The sequence below is a fragment of the Arachis hypogaea genome, chromosome 11 (assembly GCF_003086295.3).
Source record: "Arachis hypogaea cultivar Tifrunner chromosome 11, arahy.Tifrunner.gnm2.J5K5, whole genome shotgun sequence".
Classification (NCBI taxonomy): Eukaryota; Viridiplantae; Streptophyta; class Magnoliopsida; order Fabales; family Fabaceae; genus Arachis; species Arachis hypogaea.
In genome coordinates, this window is record NC_092046.1 from 42,374,564 (window position 1) to 42,380,085 (window position 5,522).

At 38.9% G+C, this 5,522-nt stretch overlaps 1 non-coding gene across 1 annotated transcript; it reads left to right on the plus strand.

The window, feature by feature from the left end:
• Positions 1–4,354: 4,354 nt before the first annotated feature.
• Positions 4,355–4,462, plus strand: LOC112724557 (small nucleolar RNA R71). The gene has a single exon (XR_003163714.1). It is a non-coding gene; the product is annotated as a small nucleolar RNA R71 (small nucleolar RNA).
• The last annotated feature ends 1,060 nt before the right edge of the window (positions 4,463–5,522 follow it).

Sequence of the window (5,522 nt, forward strand, 5' to 3'; positions counted from 1 at the left end):
CCAGTTTGGGCGTTCAACTCTGGTTTTGGATCCTTTTCTGGCGCTAGACGCCAGATTTGGGTAGAAAGCTGGCATTGAACGCCAGTTTACGTCGTCAATTCTTGGCTAAAGTATGGACTATTATATATTGCTGGAAAGCCCTGGATGTCTACTTTCCAACGCAATTGGAAGCGCGCCATTTCGAGTTTTGTAGCTCCAGAAAATCCACTTTGAGTGAAGGAAGGTCAGAATCCAACAGCATCAGCAGTCCTTTTTCAACCTCTGAATCTAATTTTAGCTCAGGTCCCTCAATTTCAGGCAGAAAATACCTGAAATCATAGAAAAACACACAAACTCATAGTAAAGTCCATAAATGTGAATTTAACACAAAATCTATTAAAAACATCCTTAAAAGTAACTAGATCCTACTAAAAACATACTAAAAACAATGTCAAAAAGCGTATAAATTATCCGCTCATCACAACACCAAACTTAAATTGTTGCTTGTCCCCAAGCAACTGAAAATCAAATAGGATAAAAAGAATAGAATATACTATAAATTCCAAACTATCAATGAAACATAGCTCCAATCATATGAGCGGGACTTATAGCTTTTTGCCTCTTGAATAGTTTTGGCATCTCACTTTATCCATTGAGGTTCAGAATGATTGGCATCTATAGGAACTTCAGATTTCGAATAGTGTTATTGACTCTCTTAGTTCAGCATAATGATTCTTGAACACAGCTTCTTTATGAGTCTTGGTCGTGGCCCTAAGCATTTTGTTTTCCAGTATTACCACCGGATACATAATTGCCACAGACACATAATTGGGTGAACCTTTTCAGATTGTGACTCAGCTTTGCTAAAGCCATTTGGAAGAGGAAATTCTTTGCTGGCTACTTTCTATTAGGGCAAGTCGTTCTATGAAATAAATGCTTTAGATAGGGAGTCCCCAATTAGAGGTGTCCAGGGTTCTTAAGCACACTCTTTTTTTTTTTGCTTTGGACCTTGACTTTAACCGCTCAGTCTCAAGTTTTCACTTGACACCTACATGCCACAAGCACATGGTTAGGGACAGCTTGGTTTAGCCGCTTAGACCAGGATTTTATTCCTTTAGGCCCTCCTATCCACTGATGCTCAAAGCCTTGGGATCCTTTTTATTTTCCCTTGCCTTTTGGTTTTAAGGGTTATTGGCTTTTTACTCTTGCCTCTTGGTTTTAAGAGCTTTTGGCTTTTTCTGCTTGCTTTTTCTTTCTATTTTTTTTTCGCCTATTTTTTTTTTCTGCAAGCTTTGCTCTTTGCTGCTTTTTCTTGCTTCAAGAATCATTTTTATGATTTTTCAGATTATCAAATAACATGTCTCCTAGTCATCATTCTTTCAAGAGCCAACATATTTAACATTCTTAAACAACAACTTCAAAAGACATATGCACTGTTCAAGCATACATTCAGAAAACAAGAAGCATTATCACCACATCAATATAATTAAACTAAGTTCAAGGATAAATTCAAAACTCATGTACTTCTTGTTCTTTTGAATTAAAACAGTTTTTATTTTAAGAGAGGTGATGGATTCATAGGACATTCATAACTTTAAGACAGAGTTACTAACTACTAATGATCATGTAATGAAGACACAAACATAGATAAGCACATAACATAGAAAATGAAAAACAGAGAAAGTAAGAACAAGGAATGAGTCCACCTTAGTGATGTCCTTGAGCTCTTCTATGTCTCTCCCTTGCCTTGGCTGCTCCTCCTTCATTGCTTTTAGATCTTCTCTGATTTCATGAAGGATGATGGAGTGCTCTTGATGTTCCACCCTTAGTTGCTTCCAATAATTATGTGGAAGAAAATGTATCCCCTGAGGTATCTCAAGGATCTCTTGATTTGCAGTCAAATGTTCTACCACTGAGCTATAGACCCTTGATGGAAGCTTTTGTCTTCCCTTTCCTCTTTCTAGAGGTTTCTCTGGCCTTAGGTGCCATCAATGGTTATGGAAAAAACAAAAAAGCTATGCTTTTACCACACCAAACTTAGAATGTTGCTCGCCCTCGAGCAAAAGAAGAAAGAATAGAAGAAGAAGAAGAGGATATGGAGGAGATGGATGGAGGTGTGTATTCGGCCATATGGGTGGGATTGGGTGGGAGAGAGATGTTGAATTTTGAAGGTAGTGGTTCTATGGATGTGAGTGGTAAATGGAAAAAAAAAGAAGGGATGATCATGAATGGAAAGAGAGATGATGAGGTAGGTGGGGATCCTGTGGGGTCCACAGATCCTGAGGTGTCAAGGCATTTACATCCCTGCACCAATTTAGGCATGTAAAATGCCCTTGCACACAACTCTGGGCGTTCAGCGCCAGGTTGGTGCCCATTTTGGGCGTTCAACGCCCCTTTGCTGCCATTTCTGGCGTTGAACGCCAGAACCATGCTTGTTCTGGGCGTTCAGCGCCAGGATGCTCCCATTCTGGGCGTTCAGCGCCAGACAGATGCTCCTCCAGGGTGTGATTTTTCTTCTGCTGTTTTTGATTATGTTTTCAATTTTTATATTTATTTTGTGACTCCACATGATCATGAACCTAAGAAAACATGAAAAACAATAAAAATAAGAATTAGATAAACATTGGGTTGCCTCCCAACAAGCGCTTCTTTAATGTCAATAGCTTGACAGTGGGCTCTCATGGAGCCTCACAGATGTGCAGAGCTTTGTTAAGACTCTCCAACACCAAACTTAGAGTTTGGATATGGGAGTTCAACACCAAACTTAGAGTTTAGTTGTGGCCTCCCAACACCAAACTTAGAGTTTGACTGTGGGAGCTCTGGTTGACTCTGCCTTGAGAGAAGCTTTTTCTGCTTCCTCTCCATGGTTGCAGAGGGAGATCCTTGAGTTTTAAACACAAGGGAGTCCTCATTCCATTGAAGGATTATTTCACCTCTGTCAACATTAATCACAGCTCTTGCTGTGGCCAGGAAAGGTCTTCCTAGGATGATGGATTCATCCTCTTCCTTTCCAGTATCCAGGACTATGAGATCAGCAGGGATGTAAAGGCCTTCAACCTTTACTAATACGTCCTCTACTTGTCCATAAGCCTGTTTTCTAGAGTTGTCTGCCATCTCTAATGAGATTTTAGCAGCTTGCACCCCATAGATTCCCAGTTTCTCTATTACAGAGAGGGGCATGAGGTTTATTCCTGAACCAAGGTCACACAGAGCCTTAAAGATCATGGTGCCTATGGTACAGGGTATTATGAACTTTCCAGGATCCTGTCTCTTCTGAGGCAATGTCAGTTGATCCAGATCACTTAGTTCATTGATGAATAAAGGAGGTTCAACTTCCCAAGTATCAATGCCAAATAATTTGGCATTTAGCTTCATGATTGCACCAAGAAACTTGGCAGTTTGCTTTTCAGTAACATCCTCATTCTCTTCAGAAGAGGAATACTCATCAGAGCTCATGAAGGGCATAAGGAGGTTCAATGGAATCTCTATGGTCTCTAGATGAGCCTCAGAGTCCTTTGGTTCCTCAGAGGGAAGCTCCTTATCGACCACTGGACGTCCCAGGAGGTCTTCCTCCTTGGGATTCACGTCCTCTCCTCTCCTCACAGGTTCGGCCATGGCGCTTATGTCAATGGCCTTGCACTCTCCTTTTGGATTCTCTTCTGTATTGCTTGGGAGAGTACTAGGAGGGATTTCAGTGATCCTTTTACTCAGCTGGCCCACTTGTGCTTCCAGATTTCTAATAGAAGATCTTGTTTCATTCATGAAACTTACAGTGGCCTTAGATAGATCAGAGACTAAGTTTGCTAAATTAGAAGCATTTTGTTCAGAGTTCTCTGTCTGTTGCTGAGTTGATGATGGAAAAGGCTTGCTATTGCTAAACCTGTTTCTTCCACCATTATTAAAGCCTTGTTGAGGCTTTTGATCCTTCCATGAGAAATTTGGATGATTTCTCCATGTTGAGTTATAGGTGTTTCCATAAGGTTCACCTAAGTAATTCACCTCTGCTATTGCAGGGTTCTCAGGATCATAAGCTTCTTCTTCATAAGAAGCCTCTTGAGTACTGTTGGATGCAGCTTGCATTCCATGCAGACTCTGAGAGATCATATTGACTTGCTGAGTCAATATTTTATTCTGAGCCAATATGGCATTCAGAGTATCAACTTCAAGAACTCCCTTCTTCATAGGCGTCCCATTACTCACAGGATTCCTTTCAGAAGTGTACATGAACTGGTTATTAGCAACCATGTCAATGAGTTCTTGAGCTTCTGCAGGCGTTTTCTTCAGGTGAATGGATCCACCTGCAGAAGTGTCCAGTGACATCTTTGATAGCTCAGATAAAACCATCATAGAATATATCCAGGATGGTCCATTCTGAAAGCATGTCAGAAGGACACTTTTTGGTCAACTGTTTGTATCTTTCCCAAGCTTCATAGAGGGATTCACCTTCTTTCTGTCTGAAGGTTTGAACATCAGCTCTAAGCTTGCTCAGCTTTTGAGGAGGAAAGTACTTGGCTAAGAAAGCCGTGACCAGCTTATCCCAAGAGTTCAGGCTGTCTTTGGGTTGAGAATCCAACCATAATCTAGCTCTGTCTCTTACAGCAAAAGGGAAAAGCATGAGCCTGTAGACTTTAGGATCTACTCCATTAGTCTTAACAGTATCACATATCTGCAAGAATTCAGTTAAGAACTGAAAAGGATCTTCAGATGGAAGTCCATGAAACTTGCAGTTCTGCTGCATCAGAGAAACTAATTGAGGTTTCAGCTCAAATTTGTTTGCTCCAATGGCAGGAATGGAGATGCTTCTTCCATGTAAATTGGAATTAGGTGCAGTAAAGTCACCAAGCATCCTCCTTGCATTATTATTATTTTCGGCTGCCATCTCCTCTTCTTGTTTGAAAATTCCTAACAGGTGCTTACTGGTTAGTTGTAATTCAGAGTCCTTTCAGGTTCTGGATCTGCTTCAACAAGAATATTCTTGTCCTTGCTCCTGCTCATATGACAAAGAAGAAGGCACAGAAAAATAATAATAATAGAGATCCTTTTTTTTTTTGAATGAGGGAGAGATGTTAGTAGATGAATAAATAAAAAAAAATAGAAGGAGATGAGAGAGAAGAGAATTTTCGAAAATAATTTTTGAAAAAGAGTTAGTGATTTTTGAAAATAGTTTTTGAAAAATGTTAGTAATTTTCGAAAATTAAGATTTAAAAATTAAAATAATTAATAAATTAAAAAGAAATTTTGAAAAAGGGGGAAGATATTTTCGAAAAATGAGAGAGAGAGAGAATTAGTTAGGTAGTTTTGAAAAAGTTAAGGAACAAACAAAAAGTTACTTAGTTAGTTGAAACAAATTTTGAAAAGATAAGAAGTTAGGAAGTTAGAAAAGATATTTTGAGAAGATATTTTTTGAAAAAGATAAGATAAGTAGATATTTTTGAAAAGATATGATAGAAATTAGTTTTTGAAAAAGATTTGATTTTTAAAATCACAATTAATGACTTGATTCACAAGAAATCACAAGATATGATTCTAGAACTTAAAGTTTG